At 45.7% G+C, this 24,594-nt stretch overlaps 1 protein-coding gene and 1 long non-coding RNA gene across 19 annotated transcripts in view; one reads left to right on the plus strand and one right to left on the minus strand.

Annotated features, from left to right (window-relative positions):
• CD300LF (CD300 molecule like family member f) overlaps positions 1 to 24,594 on the plus strand; it is a 104,170-nt gene that overhangs the window by 78,032 nt on the left and 1,544 nt on the right. For 16 of the 17 annotated variants that reach the window (XM_049635812.1, XM_049635813.1, XM_049635815.1 and 13 more), the window contains one exon: positions 24,037 to 24,246. The gene's annotated coding sequence lies outside the window, so the exon portion shown is untranslated. The remainder of the gene's footprint in view (positions 1 to 24,036; positions 24,247 to 24,594) is intronic. The other variant, XM_049635823.1, reaches the window with a different exon arrangement.
• On the minus strand, positions 1,928 to 24,069 carry LOC125926406 (uncharacterized). Of its 2 annotated transcripts, none has more exons than XR_007459093.1 (3): positions 23,878 to 24,069; positions 12,632 to 18,523; positions 1,928 to 3,040 (listed from the first exon to the last, which is right to left on the minus strand). It is a non-coding gene; the product is annotated as an uncharacterized LOC125926406 (long non-coding RNA). The 2 variants fall into 2 exon arrangements; XR_007459094.1 differs by lacking the exon at positions 1,928 to 3,040 and having other exon boundaries at positions 7,720 to 12,859; positions 18,298 to 18,523.

Raw genomic sequence — 24,594 nt, forward strand, 5'->3', positions numbered from 1 at the left:
TATCCTGATTGCTGTCTTCTCCAGTCTGGGGTATTTCCAAGTTTGGGGTATATGAAGCCAAAAGAAAACCCAGAGAACTTACCAATTCATTTGTTGTTCCTTGACTCTCAAGGTCCCTTGCCAGTCTACTTTTTCTTCACCTTTCAGAACCTTCCTATTTTTGTTTTATGTGTCAGATCCAGGGGTTAGATGTCCTTTGGGGGAGGGATAGGGAAAAAATGGACTATCTTCCTGGAAGCAGAAATGCATGTTTCTAAGGACTAGGCATAGACATGGCTTACTTTGTTTCTGATGACATTCCCCTGCAGAGCCTCTGTCTCATGGTCCTTCTGGATGTGGGTGAAAGTGAGTTTCACCACTTCCAGGCCTGCCCATAAGACATCTACACAATACCCACCCCCACAATGCATGATAAAAACAGGACCAGTATTGAAGGTGTTGGCATTGTATGCTGGAAAGAGTCTAGATCCTTCCACTTGGAGAGTTCCCTGACTTTCTTTACTGTGCAAAGTAGGCAAGAAATAAGCCTGTATTGCATTGAGCTACTGAGATTTTAGGACTGTTACAGCAGCTAATATTTATGTAGACCAGTGCACCATGTCCCTTCTCTTTTCTTCACTTTCTCCCCTAATGAGACTGGACCTCAAGGTTCATCTATGCAATGTTTATCATGTTACTTCCCCACCTTGTCTTTCTGCCTCACAAATCCCAAACTGTTCACTCTCTATCACTGCACCTGTACATTTCCCTGTCTTATTCTGGGGTGACTGAGTGCTACCGGGGGCAATTCAGTGATGGTGCCAGTTAGCACCACCCTCTCAGTCTCAATTAACTGGGCTCTCAGCAGCCCTTAGCAATCCTTAGACATGCTCCTGGTCGGCTCCCTCTCCGTTTTCTCTAGCCACTATCCCAACACTTTCCTCTCATTCTCTACTTCCCATTTCAGCTCCTTGCTTCTCCTTAGAGTGGAAAAAAACCTTCAGAGAGGTATAAGCTTCCTCAGCCTTCTGTCCTCTCATTTAATAAGCTTCTCTAATGCTTCCTCTCTTTTCTTTCTTTTTTAAAAATTTATTTATTTATTTATTTATAAATTTACATCCAAGTTAGTTAGCATATAGTGCAACAATGATTTTAGGAGTAGATTCCTTAGTGCCCCTTCTCCATTTAGCCCATCCCCCCTTCTATAACCCTTCCAGTAACCCTCTGTTTATTCTCTATATTTAAGAGTCTCTTATGTTTTGTCCCCCTCCCTGTTTTTATATTATTTTTGCTTCCCTTCCCTTATGTTCATCTGTTTTGTATCTTAAAGTCCTCATGAGTGAAGTCATATGATATTTGTCTTTCTCTGACTGACTTATTTCGCTTAGCATAATACTCTCTGGTTCAATCCACATAATTGCAAATGGTAAGATTTCATTCTTTTTGATTGCCTAGTAATACTCCATAGTATATATACCATATCTTCTTTATCCATTCATCTGTCGATGGACATTTGGGCTCTTTCCATACTTTGGCTATTGTTGATAGTGCTGCTATAAACATTGGGGTGCATGTGCCTCTTTGAAGTAGCACACCTGTATCCCTTGGATAAATACCTAATAGTGCAATTGCTGGGTCATAGGATAGTTCTATTTTTAATTTTTTGAGGAACTTCCATACTGTTTCCCAGAGTGGCTACACCCAGTTTACATTCCCACCAGCAGTGCAAAAGAGATCCTCTTTCCCTGCATCCTTGCCAACGCTATCATTGCCTGAGTGGTTATTGTTAGCCATTCTGGCAGGTGTAAGGTGGTATCTCATTGTGGTTTTGGTTTGTATTTCCCTGATGATGAATGACATTGAGCATTTTTTCATGTGTTGGTTCGCCATCTGGATGTCTTCTTTGGAGAAGTATCTATTCAGGTCTTTTGCCTGTTTCTTCACTGGATTATTTGGGTTTTTATTTGATTTTTTTTTTTTTTGGCGTTGAGTTTGATAAGTTCTATATAGATTTTGGAAACTAACCATTTATCAGATATGTCATTTGCAAATATTTTCTCCCATTCTGTTGGTTGCCTTTTAGTTTTGCTGATTGTTTCCTTTGCTGTGCAGAAAATTTTTATTTTGATGAGGTCCCAATGGTTCATTTTTGCTTTTGTTTCCCTTGCCTCTGGAGACATGTTGAGTAAGAAGTTGCTGTGGCTGGGGTCAAAGAGGTTTTTTCCTGATTTCCCCTCTAGGATTTTGATGGCTTCCTGTCTTATGTTATGTCTTTCATCCATTTTGAGTTTATTTTTGTGGATGGTGTAAGAAAGTGGTCCAGGTTCATTTTTCTGCATGTTGCCGTCCAGTTTTCCCAGCACCATTTGCTGAAGAAGAGACTGTCTTTATTCCATTGGATATTCTTTCCTGCTTTGTCAAAGATCAGTTGGCCATACATTTGTGGGTCCATTTCTGGGTTCTCTGTTCTGTTCCATTGGTCTGTCTGCTTTTGTGCCAGTACCATACTGTCTTGATGATTACAGCTTTGTAATACATCTTGAAGTCCAGGATTGTGATGCCTCCAGCTTTGGTTTTCTTTTTCAAGATTGCTTTGGCTATTTGGGGTCTTTTCTGGTTCTATATAAATTTTAGGATTGTTTATTCTAGTTCTGTGAAGAATGCTGGTATTATTTTGATAGGGATTGCTTCCTTTATTTTCTATAACCCAATTTCCCCTTCTTTCCTCTAGTCCAGAGAGACATTACCTTCTATCTCTCGAAGTATGTAAGTTTCCTAGGGCTGTTGTAATGAAGTATCTTCAACTGAGTGGCTTAAACAGTAGAAATCTATTGGCTCACAGTACTGGAGGACAAAAGTCCAAGATCCAGGTGTCATCAGAGTTGGCTCTTTCTGAGGGTTTCTGGTGGTTTGTTGGCAATCTTTGGCATTCCTGATCTCTGCTTTGTTTTCATGTGGTGTTCTCCCTGGATTCATCTTGGGGTTCAGATTTCCCCTCAGCTCTTTTCTCCAACACTTGCTTCTCCATCTGTGCCTGTAGCCTAATGAATTGTACCAGCCTCTGCCAAAGACAGAAAAATATTATCAATTGCATTTGTGAAGTGCCCAGCCATCAAATACTGGGTATTCTGCCACATCTCTTCCAGCTGTGCTCTCTATGCTACACCAGGGATAGTCATGATCTGCTTAGGAAGTTGCAAGGAATCCCAACGGTTTTCCTCCTTCCACTCTTATGGTTTTCTACTCCTTCCTCCATGCCCTCCTTTCCAGACGCAGCTCTTGCTTTTTTTGATGTACAGTTCTTTTGTGTGTGTGTTTGTTGTGATAAAATATACACATAATATCTATCGTCTTTACCATTTTAAGTGTACAGTTCAGTGGCATTAAATATATTCACATGGGGTGCCTGGGTGGCTCAGTCGGTTGAGTGTCCGACTTCAGCTCAAGTCATGATCTCACGGTTCGTGGCTTTGAGCCCCACGTCGGGTGCTGTGCTGACAGCTCAGAGCCTGGAGCCTGCTTCAGATTCTGTGTCTCCCTCTCTCTCTGCCCCTCCCCTGCTCTCTCTCTCTCAAAAATAAACATTAAAAAAAATATTCACATGGTTGTGCAGCCCTCACCACAGTCCACCTCCAGAATTCTTTCATCTTGTGAAACTGGAACTCTGTCTCTATTAAACTTATCTCCCCGTTCTCCTCCCCCTGTCCCAGCCCCTGGCACCCACCATTCTGCTTTCTGTCTCTATGATTGTGACTATTCTAAGTACCACATGTAAGTGGAATCATACAGTATTTGCCTTTTCGTGACTGGCTTATTTCATGCAGTGTAATGTCTTTGGGGTTCATCCATGTGTAACATAGTATAGCATTTCTTTCCTTTCCAAGGCTGGATAATTCCATTGTATATATATGCCACGTTTTGTTTATCCATTCATCTGTCAATGGACACTTGGGTTCCTTCCACATTTTGTCTGTTGTGACTAATGCTACTGTGGACATGCTACTCTTTGAAACTCTGCTTTCAGTTCTTTTGGGTATATGCCCAGAACTGGAATCACTGAATCATATGGTAATTCAATTTTTGATTTTTTGAGGAATCACCAAACTGTTTTCCACAGTGATTGTATCATTTGACATCTCCACCAACAGTGCACCAGGGTTCCACTTTTTCCACATCCTCATCAATGCTTGTTTTCTGTTTTTTTAGATAGTAGCCATCCTAATGGGTGTGAGGTGGTGTCTTGTGGCTTCGATTTGCATTTCCCTAATGATTGTGATGTTGAGCACCTTTTTATGTGCTACTGGTCAATTAAATATCTTTGGAGAAATGTCTATTCAAGTCCTCTGTTTTTCTGCTTTTGTTTTTGTTTTGAATTAGGTTGTTTGCTTTTTGTTGTTGAGTTGTAGGCGTTTTCTCTATATTCTAGATATTAATCCCTTTGAGACATATGATTTGCAAATATTTTGGTTTTTGTGTGTGTGTGTGTGTGTGTGTGTCTCTCTCTCTCTCTCTCTCTCTCTCTCTCTTTTTTTTTTTTTTTTTTTTGCTGCAGCTTTGCTGGAACACGGGGCCCTTCCTAAGTGTGCTAGTTGGGTAATCCTAGCTGAGCGTAGGTGTGGGTGGGGGCTATGATGAAAATGCCACTGCCACAGCACCCCACCCTCCGTTGATGCTCAGGGTGTCCCTGGAGTGGACAGAGCTGACAGTGGAAGTTGGTGACTCAAGGGTGAGGTACAGCAATGGGGCCAACAGCCCTGGGGCCTTGTTTAGAAGGCAGAATGTAGACTTGAGAAGGATGAAGACAGAACCACCTGCTGAAGCCTGAGAGAGAGGAAGAGCAGAGTGGAGGGAGGGAAGGGAGAAGAAGTGAGGAAGAAAGGAGGTAAGGCAGCCTGCTTGCTGCCTCTTCCGTCTTTGTGAGTAATGATAATTTTGCATTCTAAGGGAGGTTCCCTGTCACTCTCACTTGCTCTAACTGAGCTGAGAGTTTTCCTGAACTCCAGGGAGTCGGTGAGGTAGCAGCACTTACTTTGGACAACACTAAGATCTACCTTGAGTTGACTGGCAGGGGAGGGAGGAGCTTGTAGGAATGAGAGATTCAGTTCAGCCAGGGGTAAGGGGTAAGTCAAGAGTCCAGCTGAGTGAAGTGGTCGTTCCTTCAACAAACTCAGTATGTGCTTTGCATCACTGAGGTAACACAAGGTGAGAGAAAGAGCACCTGATCAGAGTTGTAGGGTTCTGGGTTCTGGGTTGGCTTTACATCTGATCACACAGGCTGGCCTTGTTCAAATCCCTTAACTTTTGGGCTTTGGTTTCTTCAACCCTAACTTGAAAGGATTGGCCTACATCAGTCAGTAGGCTATGATGAATTACTAGGTTAAAACATCAGGGGCGCCTGGGTGGCCCAGCAGGTTAAGCATCCAACTCTTGATTTCAGCTCAGGTCATGATTTCACAGTGCATAGAATTGAACACCTCCTCCACACTCTCTTTCTCAAAATAAATAAACCTTTAAAAATTGGAATAGAATAGAAAACATCTTAGTGCACAGTATTATTTTTTGAGACTTTTGTTTCAGACATAAATATGGGTGGTAATTCTGGGCTGAAATGTAACACTTATTTCTTATTGTGGGTTTTAGGTGAAAACTTTTTTAAAATATTTATTTATTTTGAGAGAAAGAGAGAGTGCGCACGTGCAAATGGGGGAGGGCCAGAGAGAGGGAGAGAAAGAATCCAAAGCAGGCTCAACACTGTCAGTGCAGAGGGGACTGCAGTACAGACGAGACTCAATCTCATGAATCATGAGATCACAATCTGAGCCAGTATTGAGTCTGATGCTCAACTGACTGAGCCACCCAGGTGCCCTCAGGCGAAAACTTTTAAGAGCACCGGAGAGGTAGATGAAGTTCCTTTCCAGCAACCACATTTTTGTATTTCTAGGTTAGTTATCAAATACCCCAAGTACATAATATTTTTAAACAACTTTTCTCCTCATCTGTGCACACACACACACACACACAGATTTTTCCAGGGATCTTCCTTATTTTTCATTTTGAGAAATTAAAAAGAGATGTGATCGCAAGGGTAGGAGTGGAAGGCGGAACAAAGAGAAGCAAGTACTTGGCACTGAGTTTCTGGAGGACTGTGGGGTCCAGTGCACCTTTCCTCTTGTAGATACGGCGGAGTAGCGATCCACTGAGGCCAGAAGATGTGTCTTTCCAGTGCCTTCCTGCTCCTCTGCCTTCCGGGTGAGTGCGCCTTGAGGCAGGGGCATGTCCCGTGGAGCTGGAGATGACAGGGAGGAAGAGAATCTACAGAGACAGATCCATATAGGAGGTGTGGAAGGCTGGGAAAATCTTCCTGGAAGATTCAAAGTTTTGTTCTACTTATTTGATTCTCCCACCTATCCTCCCTTGAGAATGGAGAAGGGAAATATTATCCTCTGGGTAATCACCCACTTGACTTTTCCTGACTTGGGGCATGACCCCTATTTGCCAGTGGTTCTTCTTTGTGTAGAATCATGTGTTGCCCTTGTCAGGGAGAGAAAGGGGTTGACTTAAGGCTAGTCAGCACATGGCTTCAGACTCTCCCAGCTCTTATTGACTTTCCTCTGTGTCTCTGCTCCCACTTAACTCCTGGGGTGGAGGGGAAGCATCCTGTACCCCTCGTCCCCCCACAACCTGGGGAACACCAGATTACCCACTGTGGGGTCCTCACTCAGAAGCAGAGTGTTCCAGCTTTAGTCCTGTAACTTGAGAGAAACTCCCTCTCTCTCCCTTCTGTCCTCTGTGTTCAGATTCCAAATCCCACTCTTTGTAATGCTGTGTTAACATGAGGATTATTGAAGCCCGGACATGACATGGGATAGTCAGAGATGAGTCCTGCCAGAGGTGGCTTCAAGGATTAAACCCATTAACCCATTAACACATGTAAAGAGCATGGAACAGTGCCTGCTCCTTCCTAAACTCTGAATCAATACTTGCTATTATAATGAGGACAGTGCTGGATCCTTGCTCAATTTTCTCTCACTCCCCCTCTTAACGGAGGAGAGCCAGGTTGGGCCTATAACAGAGTGAAAAATCACCCAAGAGAAATGATTCAGACTAATATCACCTCCAGAGACTCAAGAAGGTCAAAATGGCTTGGTGGGGGCTGGGGGAGGGGAGAGGTGAGTGTGGAAGGAGGATTTGAGAGATGAGTATGTGTGTTATGTGGAGGGAAGTTGATTTGCCATAGAGGAAAGATTTTTTCTGGTCTGCTAGAAAAGCAGGAGAAAATTCATCTTGCTCACAGATCTGAGGGGAACACAGCTGCCCATGTAGGCATGTGTTTGTGCAACTAGGCATGTTTCCTGTAGAGGGGTGAGCATGGGAGGATGTGGGGGGCACCCAGGGATGGGGAATGGTGTCTCTGTTCATTGAAGGTCACTGCAAGTTGGTAAACAGGGGCCAGGAGCTACAGGATGCACTGGATAAGGTGTGGGGGTTTGTGTTTTTCAGGCTATTTCACTCTGAGCATTCCCAGGATCTTAAAAGGCACAATGGGAGGAACATTGGTGATGGAGTGCCGGTACAATGTGGGAGAGGAGGGTCACAGGAAGTTCTGGTGCCGAGGGCCCAACTGGACAGACTGTGTCCGAGTCATTGAAACAGAACAGATGGCAGGGCAAGAGGTGAGGCGTGGCCGAGTAACCTTTCGAGACAACCCCAGAGAGCACCTTTTCCATGTGATCACGGAGGACCTGGAGGAAGGAGATGCAGACACTTACTGGTGCGGGGTGGACAGGGCCACAAGTGTCCCCCAGGCCCCGGTGGCCGTGACTATTTTTCCAGGTAATCCCTTCCCACACCCTTTGCCTGCATAGGTTGAGGTCATGGGTGCCCAGTCTCTCTTGCTGAGGAGCGAAAGGAGGCTCCAGCCAAGGCCCATGACTGGCTACCCAGGGGGACAGGAATGCACCTGCGTGTAGGCACAGGCATCTGTAAAAGCCTGTGTCCGTGCCTACATGTAAGTGTGACTGGTGAAATAAGTCGGGTTGCATCTTGAGCCCTGGAGTCAGAAAGCTGTGTTCAAGTCTCAGCTGTGCCACTTGTGGGCTGTGTGACTTGAGCAAGTTACTTAACTGGTTTGTGCCTCAGTTTCCCCATTAGTAAAACTGGAGAACAATAGTGTTGCTGTACAGTGATTGAGAGCATTGAATGAGTTGGTAGGGGTGAAGCGCTGATCACAGTGGCTGGTAGTTAGTTAGGACTTACAAGATGGTAGCCATTGGTACTATCATCCAGGCCAAACCAAAGTTGCAACACTCACATCTCCAGGTTCTGGCAGGGAAAAGTGGCTTTATTTATGGGCTTTAGGGGGTCCCCTTGTTTCTCTCCCTCAGTTATTGAAACATTATTGTCTTCCTATTATGGACCTAGTCTGGTGATGTCGGGGGGAGACGGGGAAAGCAGACAGATTCAGTCTTCACAGCCCGGTGGGCTTGCAGGGAGTTGTAGATGTTGACCTTGGAGTGGAGATGAGGAAGGACAGGAACAGAGAACAGGGGAGCTTGGGAACAGTGGTGGGGCAGGGGAAGCCCATCCTTTACGGACATGCAGCCACTCACTATACAGATGGTGACAGGTACAATGTAAGTGTGTGTGTGGGGGGCTAGTGAGATAGGGATTAAATGCTGTTTGAGTGGGGAGGGGCTACCTTGGGTACAAGGCCCCCAGGAGGGCTCCCTCCCAAGGAGGTAGCACGTGAGCTGGGTCATGGCCCCCCTGCCCTATGGCTCTGCTGGGGACCCCAGCCCTGGTGTCCTGCTTCTTCTTAGCCCAGCATGAACACAACTATGTAGTTACAGCTCCCTCACTCGGGTCCCCACTCAGAAGGGGGCACATGAAAATCTACACCAGCATTTTTTCCATGCTTTTATTTTATGCCATATACCTGCTCTGTGTGTGGGGGTGAGGGAAAGAGGGAGGGTCTGGGTCCTGCCCTCTGGAGTTTTCAGAGTCCCCACAGTGATGAGAATGTGCTGGAACTTCACCGGAAGGCCTCTTGTGGGGTTTCTTGGAGGGCTGGCTGAGGCCCCTGAAAGACCCCTCCTTCCAGCATCCCCTGCCTGTGCCTGGGATGTCTTGGTGTCAGATGGGGCTGGGTACCCACCCCCCGAGAAGTAATATGGGGTTCTCCTGCCTGGTCTTGGCACCTCCCCCAGGACACTTCTCCTTTCTGTGTAACCACAGCGTCCCTTGAAGATGGGGAGACGTGCAGTGTTATGATGACTGAAGAATTTGAGCCATTGGGAGGTTGGGGCAGAGAGTGACTTGTGACTTGCTCTGTAGGCTCAGCGACAGTATCAATGATGACCACTGAGACATTGGCCAGCATGGGAACCCCAGCTCTGACCAGTCACATGGCCAGCACTGGCCTTCCTGCCTGGTAAGAAAAGCCATATCCCTGCAGGAGGGTCCCACTATCCTGGCTTTATAGTTTCCTGGTGGGGATGCAAGCTTGGGGTTCCCCTGGCTTTGGTGTGACACCTTAGTACTTGCTGCAGGTCCCAAGGAGGGCCAGGGCCCCTGTACCTGGCCTCTGCTTTGGTTCTCTGCTCTGTCTCCTTCCCCGTCTCTAAGTGTGAGGGTGTTAGTAGCCAGTGTTTGGGTTCCCATTGAAGCTCTACTTTTTATTAACAGGGTGATGACACTGGGCAAGTCACTTAAACTCTGCATGTCTCAGTTGCCCCATCTGTAAAATGAGGATGATTTGGGGCACCTGGGTGGCTTAGTCGGTTAAGTGTCTGACTTTTGACTTCGGCTCAGGTCATGATCTCACAATTCATGAGATCGAGCCCCTTGTCAGGCTCTGCGCTGACAGTGTGGAACTTGCTTGGGATTCTCTCTCTCCTTCTCTCTCCGCCCCTTCCCTGCTCTCTCTCTCTCTTAAAATAACCAAATAAACATGAAAAAAAACAAAATGAGGGCGATTCTAGTGACTATGGTTTTTCTTGTTATTTGTGGTTGTTTTATGCCAAAAACTAGTAAAAAAATATAATCATTTATGATGTTCATGGATTCTGTGAGTCAAACATTTGGACAGGATACAACACGGAAATTTGTCTCTGCCCCAGGATGTCTGGAACCTCAGCTGGAATCCCATATGTGGCCTCTGCATGTGGTCTGGGCTTCCTTACAATATGGTGGCTGGGTCCATGAGCAAGTGTTCCAAGACAGCCAGGTGGGCCCTGTCTCCTTCTCCTGACCTATTCTCAGAAATCATACATTGCTTCTATGTTCTGTAGTCAAAGCAATCACCAGTCCATCCAGCTTCAAAGGGATGAGAAATAGATTCCACCTCTTGATAGAGAAGAGTCAGGCTTCTGGAAGAGCATGTGGGACTAGCAATATTGCTGTGACCATTTTTGGAAAATACAACCTGCCACAGACATGATAACAGAACAGCCTTACAGAGTCCCTGTGAAGAATACATTAAGGGAATAGGGTGAAGCATGGAGCCAGGGCTCCCCACATAGTGAGCCATTCTCCCTTTTCTCTCTTCTGTCTCTCTGTCCTGGGGAACATCTTATCAGAACCAGCGTGGCAGGGGGGGCACTGATGATGGTCCATGACTTGTGTGCTGGGTTCAGAGTCCAAAGGTGGGGTGCAAAGTGGCCTCTCACTAATGCACTGTAGTCACTTTCTTCTGACCCTATTTCCTCCACCAGGCCCTTCCTGTTCTTTGCCAGCTTCCTATTCCTGGTCTTGCTGAAAGTCAGCCTCTTCCTGAGCTTCAGTTATGCTGCCATTTGGTTGGCCTGGCTTCAGCGTCACCTCTGAGGACGATGGTCTGCCCAGCCCAGTGTAACTGCAGCTCACTCCCCAGTGACTCCCTGTCTGGTGACACAGTTCCTGGCCTCTCTGCTCCAAACTCAGCCTGGACCCATCCCTGGGATGTGAAGCCAGAAATGAATCAGCCCCAGCAGAGACTTTTGTGCCTGGGCATTGAGTCATCTTTGCCGGATCCTTTCCTGGGCTGGTCTGACAGCAGACACCAGGACTCCATGTGAGGACATGGGCTGTGGACTGAGATGGATGTGTGTTCAAACTTCAGTGCTTACAACATGACCCAGTAGAGGTTTTCGATGGCTCTCATCCTCTGTTTCTTGGATTTGTATATAATTGAGATAATACATGGAGGACATTGGCCGTGTAGGAGCTTCCACATGGAGCTGCCATGGCAATTGCTGGTTTGGGTCCAGGGCACAGGGAGGAGGGTAAGCAGTTAAGGGACCTGGGAGGAGCAAGCCAGGCCTCCTGCGACTTCTGCTTGACTCTGGGCACAATGTGGGCAGGTGGTTAGCCCCCAGAGGTCTCACCCACATCTGTCTGTGCCAAATATGCATTCAGCAAAGGGGAGAAGGGGATGAAGAATGTGGGTCTTGCTTTAAATGGCAGCTGAAAGCACCATCCCTATGTGCAGCAGGTTCTAGGAAGAGGATTTTCTTGTGACAAGCTGCAAACAGAGCTGCTTTGGGGCAGTGAGTGTCCAGGCACGAGGGGGCCTGACCTGGCTCTAGCCTGAACCCCTCCCCACTCCTTCTCTCTCTTTGTCCCTCTGTCCTCCATCCTCAGTGGCCTCTGTCCTGAGGAGGAGTTCCTTTCTCTTTCCTTAAGGTTTAGCCCTTATGCCCAGGGTACAGAAATCACATCTTATCTGCTATTCTTTTTGATACTCCTCTCCCCTGGATTTGTGTGATCTACAGAAGAATCCCACATGCCTTCTATGCCTTCATCCAAGGTGTTGCTAAAAATACTGAACAGGTGGGGCGCCTGGGTGGCTCAGTCGGTTGAGCGTCCGACTTCGGCTCAGGTCATGATCTCGCGGTCCGTGAGTTCAAGCCCCGTGTCGGGCTCTGTGCTGACAGCTCAGAGCCTGGAGCCTGTTTCAGATTCTGTGTCTCCCTCTCTCTCTGACCCTCCCCCGTTCATGCTCTGTCTCTCTCTGTTTCAAAAATAAAATAAACGTTAAAAAAAATAAAAAAAAAAGTACTGAACAGGTGACCTCCCAGGTGAAACCTTTGGTCATCTGACTGCAGGTGTCTTGACTTCTTTCCTGCAGGATGAGGAATGTGGCAGGCACCCTGACACTGTCCTTCTAGACAGGTGTGACAACAGGCTATCAGTTGGTTACTGCCTCACTTCTAGTTGAATAAATATATCCTCACACTTTTTCATGAGTTAATTAGCAAGACAATAGGCCCTTTAACTCCTAGCACCCTAAGTAAGCGGCTTTCTCTGTACCGAGGGTCTTACAAAGAGGCCTAGTGAGAGCTAAGGGGAAATGAGTGTGGGATGAACCCACTTGCTTCTAATGAATAGGATATGGCAAATTAACAGGATGGCACTCTGCTATTTGGTTACCAAAAGACTCGGGGGGTGCCTGGATGGCTCAGTCAGCTAGGCATCTGACTCGTGATTTCTGCTCAGGTCATGATCTCGCTGTTGTGAGGTTGAACCCTGCATCAGGCTCTGTGCTGGGTGTGGAGCCTGCTTGTGATTCTCTCTCTCCCTCTCCCTCTGCACCTCCCCTACTCACTCTCACGCACACACTCTCTCTCTCTAAAAAAAAAAGTCTCTGGTTTCTGTCTCACTGGCTTTCACTTACTTGCTATGATGGAAGCCAGATGCCATGTTGCGAGCATGTTGGGAGGACCATATGGCAAGGAACTGAGGGGGCTTCTCACCAATATCCATAAAAGCCTTGAGTTCCATGGTCTGTGAGCAACTGAATCCTGCCAGCAACTACATGAATGAACTTAGCAACTGACCCATCCTCAGTTGAGCCTTCAGATGAGAATGCGGTCCCATTCAACACTGCAGCCTTCTGCAAACCCTGTAAACAAAGTCATGCACAATTTCTGTGTAATAGTATATATTATTGTTTTAAGCTAAGTTTTGGGGTAATTTGTTATGCAGCAGTAGGTAACTTTGATCCCATGAGTTGCCTAAGAGTAGGACCAGGAATGAAGGTTTATCTTTCTGCCTTCTCAGGCTCTAGCACAGTGTTGACACACAGAACATGCACAGAAATGTTGGTTGCAGTGATGGGAAGTCACTGGTGAATCCAGGATTACCCCATCAGGGCAGGAGGCAGAGACAGGTCAATGCACATGCTCCATTTGAGGAGTGTGCAAAGAAAGGTTTAATGCAGTGTGTCTCTTTCATTCAGCTCTTACTTATCTCTAGGAATGCCCAGGGCCATGTCAGTGACACTTGGCCAGGTTAGAGTTAGGGTTAGGGTTAGGTTTAGGTTTAATGACTTAACTCCTGGAATGCTCACATTGTCACCAATGAGTGAAATTATTCTGTAAACCCGAGACAGTGGGTCAGGATGGAGTGGGTGGTCAACATTGTTCCATGTCATCATGAAGATGCTGGTGCCTGGATTGTAGGTACTTTATCAACTCTCTTTAAGAACTCTTGCCTCCAAACTGAAGTGGGCTTCCCTGGGTGGATACATCTCCCACATACATTTAGTTGGCAGCCAGAGAGAAGTGCCCATTCCCATGGCCCTTGCAGAGAAGCCTCCAACCCCACCTCTAGTGTTTGCTCATGGATAAGATTCCTGATACTCCTTTACTGTATCTTTTGCTTTAAGAAGCCTTTGCCATGACCATAACTTGTTAAGTTGTTTGAGTCCTTCCAGTGAATCACCAAACTAGTGGGAGATCATGGGACCCCTTGTGCAGAATGAAAAGGTGTTTAGGGGGTAAAAGAGGAGCTTGTTATTATGAAAGGAAGGGAACGGGCTCTCTTCATCCCTCCCTTAACTCCATTATTTGGCAGAACAGTGGCACCCCCAAAGATGTCCCCATTGTAACCCCCAAAAGAACTTGTGAGTATTTTACTTTTTATGGCAAAAAAATACTTTACAGATGTGATTAAGTTAAAGATCCTGAGATGGAGAGATTATCCTGGATTATCCAGTGGGCCCAATATTATTGTAAGGGTTCCTATGAAACAGAAGCTGGAGGGTCAGAGTCACAGAAAGAGATATGATAATGGGAGCCAAGGGTGGAGTGATGTGGGGCCATGAGCCACATGCAGGTGGAAGAAGTCAAGGAAGTGGATTCTGCCCTGGAGCTTCCAGAAGGAATGAAGCTCTGCTGACATTGTGACTTTGATCCTGCAAAACTAATTTCAGACTTCCAACCTCTAGAACTTTAAGACTGGTATACATCCCCCCTCCTCTTTGTGACACCAAAAAGGGCATCTAGGTTAAGATTTGAACTGTGGAGGAATGTAAACCTTGGTTATAGCTGGACCAGAAACCATCCCCCAAGAGGACCTGTGTGTGACCACAGTGGACAGGCATTTCCCACAGGGCAGGGCTAGAGTTGTGGAAAAGCTATAGGGTTGAAAGCAGAGGACAGCCTGAGATGGAGGGGTAACTGGCCTCCCAGGGATGGGTGCGCTCTGCCGTGTCTGGGTGGGGCCTCAGCAGGTGAGGGAACATGGTGCCATCAAACTCCCCTTGTGGCTGTGGTTTTGGGTCACTCTCTATTTCAGCAGGTCCTTCCCCTTTCCTGATAACTTTACAGCTTAAAATGAAGAAGTAGCAGAGGAAGGAAGCAGATAACAAAATATGGACAGGAAGTGACAGTATCCAGGGCTGGAACTCTTAGGCCAGAAGTCAGACGAGAAGGATCTGGGTGTTCTGGGGCTAGGGAGACAGGACCACCGGTCTATTTGTAGCTCGGCCCCCTCTCTGCCTTCAGGTGACTGGGGCTGGGACTTGTCACTTACTGAATCTTCCCTGGGAGGAGGAGGTAGAGAAAACGATGAAGGAAGTTCAGGCACACACAGGTCCCATGAGATCACACCACCTAAGCAGATGGGCGGGAGGATATCGAGACCATGGCTACCACTGCACGGCACAGGCTGGGGTGGGGCATTTTGTCAGCCCACAGGTGTGTGTGTGTGCACTTGTGATAGCAGTTGCTAACATGACACCAGGGTCTGTGCCTAGCACTTGACATCATTGATCTCATTTATTCCTAACAACAGTCCTTAGGAGGTGGATACCACCATCCTTATGAAGAAACTGGGGGCTACAGAGGTGCCAGGGAGGGACAGGTGTACTCTCCTCAGCAGTGGGAGGCCAGTGGTTAAGGGGGACAACAGCCAAGCTTCCCATGATAAACAAAGTAAGGACAAGCCTGAGGCCTGGTGTTTGGGTGTGCAGGGCCTCACAGGAGTAGACCCCAATTCTCAAGAGGCCCAATGGAGTGGCACAACCTGTCTTGGGGCCGGGGAGGGTGACTGGGGCAGCAGTAATGTGAGTGGTCAGGTGAATGAGCCACTGTAAGGCAGAATTAGCAACGACTTGGGTGTGCAGCCACCAGGCATCCAGGATCCACTGGGACGTGTGCAGGCAGCAAGTGACTGTTGATCACGCACCAGAAGGTCCTGTAGGCAGCCCCAGTTGTTGCCCTTGAGGATCCAAACAAAGGATCCTGAATTGGTCTTGAGCTGCACTGGAGAGTCTAGACAGAGGGATTTCAGTAAGATTTGAGGAATTACTATTTTTTTTTTTTTTTACCGGACTGAACAAATCCATGCCAAACTGCTGGCCAGAATCTTCTGCATGTTGCTGTCTAGTTCTCCCTGCACCATTTGTTAAAAAGACTGTCTTTTTTCCATGGGATATTCTTTCCTGCTTGGTCAAAGATTAGTTGGCCATACATTTGTGGGGCCAATTCTGGAGTCTCTATTCTATTCCATTGGTCTATGTGTCTGTTTTTGCGCCAATACCATGCTGTCTTGATGATTACAGCTTTGTAGTAGAGGCTAAAGTCTGGGATTTGCTGGCCAGAATCAAAGGGGGAAGTCCCATCACCCAGTTTGTGAAAACTTTGCTCTGCTTAGTGAAACAGTTTCTGGTGGTAGACCCTGGCTGCAAGGATGAGACTCAATAGCCCAGTGCAGTCATTTTGCACAGCAACCTGTCAGGTTAAGTGTATGTTTACCCCAGAACCTGGAAAATTTGGTGAAAATTTGACAGCAAGGAAGCCAATGAATCAGACTTCAAAAGTTTCCTCATTTTCTTTCAAAACCACCAGCAACGTCTGCATTGTCTACACTCTGGTGTCTGGATTCGAGACTGGTTTGAGGACACCATGCCTCTCCACTTTGGAGACACTATCTCTATGGTAATAACTTATTACTGTACAATTGCTGAAAGTGGAGGAGAGGTCCAGACACCTGTCTTTGGGAGGCAGCTCTCTTGTGTGGCTCCAGCTCCCTGACCCGGTCCTTTCACTTCCTTCGAATCCTTTGAGGAATTTGTAGACTGTTTTCCACCACTTTCCATTCCCATGAACAGGTATATGGGTGTTCTGACTTCTCGACATCCTTGTCAAGACTCACTCTCAGACTTTTTGATGCTAGCCACTCTAGTGGGTATAAAGCAGTGTCTCGCCGTGGTTTTGATTTGCATTCCTTGATGGCTAGCATTTCCCTAATGATGTTGTCTGTGCTCCTCTTTGGACTGCCCCAGCTTTCTACCTCCTCCCTAGTGGTGGAGCAGATAATAATAAGGGGAGTCTTGTCTTCTGGAAACTAAGCCTCTTCCCCTATGGCAGCTGGGGACATTCCCCAAATGCATGTGTTTCAGTTTTTGGTGGAGATGGGCAGGCCCCAGCCCTAAGGGCCTCCTGCCGTCCCCTGGCAGAGTGGCTCTGGGCAGTGGGTAGACACTGGATGGTAGTTCCCATGTCATAGAAGCCATGCTGTGGATTGTGCAGCCTGTGGCCCCCAACTGCAAAGCATTGGTAAGACATTGGGGTGATGGAGGTGGGGAAGAGGCTGTGCTTCCTTTTGGGAAAGTGATCTCCCTACTTCTTGGTCACTAAGCTCTTGGTCAGTTTGCTGCTTCCTCTACTGGCTTTCCCCCCAAATCCCAAAGGATAACAAACCAGATTGGAGTTTGTGAACTTGATTTGATGAAGTCTGGTATCAGGACCTCCCTCTGCCTCTGTCTTCTTATCTACAAAGTAGGAATAATGGTAACTGCCTTACAGCTTTGCTGTGAACTTCAGAAATAATTTTGGGGAACCCGCTAGCACTGTGCTTGGGGAAGAGAAGCAGTTATTGTTATAATCGGGACGCCTGCCTAGCCCCTCCTGGGTGTTGCAGTTCTGCAGTTTCCTGTCTCCCTGAGATGCTCTAGGTCTGCCCAGCCCACACTTTTCTCAGAAACTTCAGATCTTATCCCTGCACTGCCAATTTCTCACTCAGCTCCTGACTGGAATATTTGATTTTCCACTTACAGGCAGAATCCTGCCAGGAAGAAAGGCCCAAACCTTTTGATGGTTGAACAGAACTCACGGATCTGGCCACCATTCCCTTCCCTTTCTCCACAGGAAGTGAGAAATATCTGTGATGCTTTGGGCTTTGAGACCCAGAAGCTTACGTTTATTAATTTAAAAAAAATTACGTGTGTCTTCTTCCAAATATTAAACTCTAGCATTTTCAATAAATGTAATAACCATATTAATAATGATGATTTAGACATAGATTCTAAAGTTTAACAGATTTTCTACTGTTATTTCCTTTATACCCACATCTTTTTCAAATTTCAATTCTTTGGATTGACTTCTCGGTTGGGTGGAGTACTTTGAGACTTTTTTTTTTTTAACATAGTATAAATGGATAATGCACATTTGGAGTCCTTGCATTTTTGAAATATCTTTCTGTTTTTGTCTACAAGGTAGAGCATTCTTGGACATTGATTTTCTGTCTTGAAATTCCATAGACATTACTCCACTGCATATATATTTAATTGTACACACACACACACACACACACATGCATTTAATTGTAAGATACACATGGAAAAGACTACATAAAACATATATGTACCATTTACATAATAATCATAAAGCAATTTTTATATAGCTACCAATGAGGTCAAGAAATAGAACATTGCCAGTACCCCAGATATCTGCTTTCTGTTCATACCCTCTCCCTCCTCCACTAGATATATGCATTACTCTGATAGTTGTGACATTCATTTCCTTGATTTTAAACATCAACCATATTGTAGCACATTTTACATATAAGAAAATGCACCCATTTTATATGTACAGTTCAATGAGTTTTGACCATCTCCTTCCCTGTGACCAACACCACAATCAAGATATAGGACATTATCAATTACCGCAGAAAGTTCCCTTGTGCCCCTTTATAGACCATCCCTACCCCTGCTACAGGCAACTATTGATCTGATTTCTATCACCTCTATATGAATTTTATATAGTTTAGTCTTACCTACTTTGGGACTTCATATAGATGGGATAATATTGTAAATATGTTCATGACTTGCTTCTTTCACTTAATATTATGCTTGAGATTCATCATGTTGCAGCTATAGTGTGCCCATTTTCGTTGCTGAATAAGATTCCACTGTGTGATTATACCACATGTATTTATCCATTCTATTGTTGATGAACATTTGGTTGTTGTCAGATTTTGCAGTTATGATCAGGACTACATTCTACATTCAATTCATACATAAGAAAATAAGGACAGTGTATTAGTCACTTGTCTGTTCGCTCTTAGATCTACTCATTGTCATCTATCTATCTATGTATCATCTATCTATCTATCTATCTATTATATATCTATCTATTTTCTATGTATCATCTATATCTATCTATCATCTATCTTCTATCTATCTATCTATCTATCTCTATCCATCCATCATCTATCTCTCTAGCTCTATCTTATCTATCTATCTATCTATCTCTCAATCTATCTAGCTATTATCTATCTACATACCTATTCACAATAGTATATAGTCTCTTATTGTTAGGTAAGTAGGGTCTTTTCAATTTTTCACTAATATGTGTTCTCATTTCCAATTTTTTTCTTAGCCTAGATTATGCAAAGCAGAAATATGGGGCACAGAGAAAGGCCACTTTTATAATTCTTTACACCTATTGCTAAATTACATTGTAGAACCAGAGCAGTGTGTCACCCACAAGGAATATATGAGTTCCTATAACACCACACCTTTGTCTGCCTTTACTACTACCTTAAAAACATCTTGACTAACGGGTCCCTGGGTGGCTCAGGCAGGTAAGCATTTGACTCTTGATTTTGGCTCAGGTCATGATCTCACAGTTTGTGGGATCAAGCCCCAAGTTGGGCTCTGCGCTGACAGTGCAGAGCATGCTTGGGAATTCTCTCTCTCCCTCCCTTTCTCTCTGCTGCTTCTGTGCATGTGCTCGCTCCCTCTCACAAAAATAAATAAATAAACATGAAAAAAAGCCATCTTGACTAATTTGGGAAAATTTATAATTTAGTTGTTTTCATATATCCATGAATTTGCTTGCCAGTGAGGATAAACACTTATTTTTTCTGAATATTAGTCCTTTGCCTTTCTTTCTTCTTTTGAGACTTGCGGGTCCATGGTCTTTGCCAATTTTTCTTTTAAGGCTTTAGTATTTCTCATTTTGATTTGTACAAGCTCTTAATGTTTTTGGTATTTTTTCCCCTATTTTATTATTTAACCACAGAAATGCTTTAAATTTTATGTAATTAAATCTAGCTTTGTGCTTGTATTTCAAGTTCTGTGAGCAGCATGATGACACCCTGGAGACTGCCTATCACAGGACATGACCCTGCAGTCTGCCCGTTCACACTCCTGGATGCCACATTGGCCAGCTCCTCCCCTTTGCTCCTAGCCCTTTCCAGCCACTGGCTCTTTTCTCTCTGCTTTTCTTCCCAGAGCTTCTTGTGAAACACTGTCTACACTGGCTGGCTCCGTTTCCTCTTCCCTCCTTTCCCCCCCAGTCTCTCCCAATCTGTCTTGACAAGGACCACATCCCTCCTTCTAATCCTGTCCAGAGGCATCTTGTCTTTCTGCATCTTATTTTACTTCTCTGTAGTGTTTGGTTCAGCCAATGGCTCCTTCCTTCTGGAAATGTGTTCCTTTCCCTGCTTTCAGACTCTCCTGGTTTTCTTCTTGCTTCACTTTCCTCCTCCTTACTTTTTTTGCCACCTTTCTTCCTCAGTCCACACATGTTGCTGAACTTGGGAACCTAGGTCCTGGTGCTCTCAGGTAACCCTGTGAACTTCTAAATGTGTGTCTCTCACCTGGACCACAGGTTGTACACTCAACTCCTCACTAAGCATCTCCACTTGGACGTCTAACAGGCATTGAGAAACCCTTAGTGAAAGGAAAAGCATTTCAGGTAGAGGGAACAGCACATGCAAAGGCCCTGAAATGAGAAAGCATTTGATGTATTCAAAGAAAAGGAAGGGAACCAGTGAGTCTGTAGGCTGATAGGTAGGTGGGAGGGGGTTGTATAAAGCAGTGGTGGGATAGAGGACCAGCGAGAGAGGAGGGGTAGACTTTGGTCATGTTGAGTGTGAGGTGCCAGAGCAGCCAGTCCCAAGGGCACAGCAGGGTCATGGGGAATTGGGGCTGGAGACACTGGGCAAGGAATCTGAGGTGCTGGTGGAGGAGCGAGTGGGAGCTGCTGCTTCCCCTTGAGGTGACATGGGGCTGTACCAAGCGGAGAAGCAGGGAGGGCCTAGAAGAGAGAGCCAGCTTCTCAGGCCACACCAAATGAGGCCGATGAGGACCAAGCAGAAGCATCCGGGTCTCTAACTGGGCCAGGTTGGACTCAGCCTGAACCAAGACTGGCCTATAGTCACTCTGTAGGTTGTTTGGACCCTGAAAAAATTATCATACATCTAAAGTAGCTGCCATTGCCTCAGGATTCTGCTTCCAATTACTAGCAGGAATGATCTCTGGTGAGGGGCCTGTCCTCCAGACAAGAGGGTGGCAAACTCTTCTCATCAGGGCCAGATAGGGGGCATCATGGGTTTTGTGGGCCAGCTACTCAATTCTGCCCTTGTAGCAGAAAAGCTGCCTCAGACAATATACAAAGGAGCAAGTGTGGTTGTGTTCCCGTAAGACTTGTTTATACACTCTGAAATGGTAGTGTTGTGCAATTTTCATGTGTCATGAAATATTTTTCTTCTGATTTTTCCAACTGTTTAAAAATGTAAAAGCGTTTGAGGAGTGCTTGGGTGGCTCAGTTGGTGAAGCATCTGACTTCTGCTCAGGTCATGATCTCGTGGTTCATGGGTTCGAGCCCCACGTCGGGCTCTGTGCTGACAGCTTGGAGCCTGGAACCTGCTTCAGATTCTGTGTCTTCCCCTCTCTCTGCCCCTCCCATGCTCATGCTCTCTCTCTCTCTCCCAATAATAAATAAACACTAAAAAAATTTTTTTTAAATGTAAAAGTGTCCTTAGCTCATGGACTATAGAAAACCAGAGGGTGGCCAGGAGGCATGGTTGTGGTTTTGCATCCATGTCTCCCAAAGCCCTGCAAGCCTCATCATTTGTCAACCTGATTTTATATTAATGACTTTACCCAAGCCTCCCATGCTATGGGAAACAGTGACTTTGGCTGTCACACCTCAGTGTAGTACTGTTTGGGTGCCAATTCTTATGGAAGACTCTGTAACTCCTGTGGCTCCAGGGGGCCAAGATACCTTGGTGCTCTCCTGAGGCTATCAATGAAGTATGCCCTCACTCCATTCTGGGGCTGTGGTGACCCTTCATGGATCCCAGTTTTGGGCAGGGAGCTCTGCTCCAGTTACCCATCTGGTATGGACCTAAGGCATAAGCTCCTGTCCCCTTGTGGTTGTTGAAATGCCAGCCCCTTTCCTCCTAAAGCCCGTATCCATTCTGATAGTTCCCATCAGCCATCTGGTATCAGATCCTGTTCATAGTCTTGGCTTTCAGTTCCCTTTACATTTCTGGCACTTGGGGATTTCCTTTGCTTTGGTTTATTTGTTTGTTTATTTATTTATTTGAGAGAGAGAGAGAGAGAGAGAGAGAGAGCGAGCACGTGCGCGCACGCACGAGTGGGGGAGGGGCAGAGGGAGAGGGAGACACAGAATCCCAAGCAGGCTCCGGGCTCCGAGCTGTCAGCATAGAGCCTGATGCGGGGTTTGAACTCACGAACCATGAGATCACGACCTAAGCTGAAGTCTGACGCTTAACTGACTGAGCCACCCAGGATCTCCTCCTTTGCTTGATTTTGAATTCACTTAAGTATCAGAACCTTTGGAGTTGCATTTTATTTATTTTACTTTTATTAATTTTTCTTTTTAAAAAATTTTAGAGAGGGGAGACGGAGGGAGGGAAAGAGAAAGAGAGGGAGAGAGAGAGAGAGAGAGAGAGAAGAAAATCTAAAGTAGGTTAGGGGCGCCTGGGTGGCTCAGTCGGTTGGGCGGCCGACTTCGGCTCAGGTCATGATCTCGCCGTCTGTGAGTTCGAGCCCCGCATCGGGCTCTGTGCTGACAGCTCGGAGCCTGGAGCCTGTTTCAGATTCTGTGTCTCCCTCTCTCTGACCCTCCCCCGTTCATGCTCTGTCTCTCTCTGTCTCAAAAATAAATAAACGTTAAAAAAAATTAAAAAAAAAATAAAGTAGGCTCCATGCCTAGCACAGAGCCTGATGTAGAGCTCCATCCTACTACCCTGGGATCATGACCTGAGCCAAAATGAAGAGTTGGATGCTCAACTGACTGAGCTATCCAGGTGCCCCTTGGGTTGCGTTTTAGATAGGATTTCCATGTTTGGAACTAGAAGACAGTCTGTGTATTGGCTCAGTCTACCATATTGCCTGGAATTTGTCCTTTCTTATTGGATAATGAAATGTGACCACATTAGACATATTTTATAAATTTTAAACCATTATTGCTTGCCTTTGCTCATTCCAATTTCCTTTATCTTATAAAAAAAAATTTCAAGGATCAGATTGGGGGGAAAAAAGAAAGCAGAAGAAAACAATGTAAAAGCAGGAACTAGGTGACTGAAGATCTGTTTGATGCTCTTGATGGGAGAATGGAAACCTCCAACTGTTGTCTGTGCTGAAGAACAGGGTACACAGAGTTGTGCCTACCATTAGTTCCACTCATTCTGGGTCCCCCAGTTGAGTGACTAGTCACATACATGCAAGCAGGAGCCATGTGGCTTTTTCCCTCTGGGGCTCAACATATATACCATATTTCATTAGATATGGTGAAAGAAGGAAAATAAGAAATTGTGCCCTTACAGCAAGTTTGAAGTGACAGATAATCTGATAGAGAGTTTCAAAAGATAGTGAAGGTTATAGGCTATGGGTATCAACCACTGGGAAAGAGAAGAAAATGATGGGGGTTATTTATCACTGGAATTACATGTTTAGATACCTGTGTCTTAGAGAAGAATATGGCTCTGGTGTGTAAGTTGAATTGGAGGGAATGTACAGCTGGTTGATAGACCAGATGAGAAGCTAGTCCTGTTCCAGGACTATTCTAAAGATATTTAACATTTTTACTGAGTAGTTACTACTATGTTCCAGGCACTGTGCCAAATGCTTTATGTTTGTTCACTCATTTATTTCCTATGATGCAAGAATGGTTACCAACTACTGTACCTTATACATGAAGAAACTAGGGAAGAGAGTGATTTAGCAACATGCCCAAGGGCACATGGGTAGTACATAATGGAGGTGGGATTTGAATCTGCATAACTCCAGAATCTAGACCCTTAACCAAAACCCTTATACTAAATTAGGTTGATAATGTACAAGAAGGTTGAGCATCCCCACAGGAAATCAGAAAGTTGGGTCTGGAGCCAAGACAGAGACTAGGTTAGAGGAAAGGGTATGAGGTCAACTGCCTGGAGGTTATGGTTGAGAGAGTTATGGGGAGTCCTCACCCCTGATCTTTAAGTGGGCATGTTTTATGACCCCAAAGTAGGCAGCCAGAGAGCAGGAGCAGCTGGTTATGTCAAGCAAGCAAACCCAGACAGGAAGAAGAATGGGAGGCAGGTTCAAAGGCTCACCTCTGTTGGAGGTTTCATATATTGGGATTGGCTTTCATGGAGGCTTGGGGTATGATCCAAACATTATATTGCCATTAGATGAAGCACAAATCAGCAGATTTCCCATGTTGTTCTTAGTCCATTCTCTGAAGTATCTCTTGTCATTCTTCTGTTTCTAAGTAGGGCTTCAAATTAGGAAGTGTCTAGGAGAAGAACAAGGAAGTAAATGAGAGAGAAACACAAAGGAAACTTGAACAAGTAGAAGGTGGATGCCCTAGGCTCTGTCACAAACACCTGGATTCCAGCTGGGACTTGGATTTGCTGGGGACACTAGCCAGAGAGACGGGACCATGTGGCTGTCCCCAGCTCTGCTCCTTCTCTGCCTCTCAGGTGAGTGAGGCTGGGGCTTTGGGTACCTGGTATTTCAGGGGGTGGAACAGTGGGCAGAAGGTCTATCCTGGGTTCAAGCCAGAGGTGAAGTCTCAGCAGACACAAGAAGGACACATCCATTCATCCATCTGTGTATCCTTCTATCTACTCAGACATTCACCTACAGATCCTACATACACTTATTGAGCACCAGATGTGTGCCAGGAGCATTCTGGTTGCTGTGTTTAAGAGCAACTTCTGCAGGCAGGAACTCATAGTTGAATGAGGGAGACAAACCACTATGATACAGTGTTGAACTTGTTGTAGAAAGAGATTTATTTATATGGTGTGGAGGTGCACAACAAGGGC

Source organism: Panthera uncia, chromosome E1 (genome assembly GCF_023721935.1).
Source record: "Panthera uncia isolate 11264 chromosome E1, Puncia_PCG_1.0, whole genome shotgun sequence".
Classification (NCBI taxonomy): domain Eukaryota; kingdom Metazoa; phylum Chordata; class Mammalia; order Carnivora; family Felidae; genus Panthera; species Panthera uncia.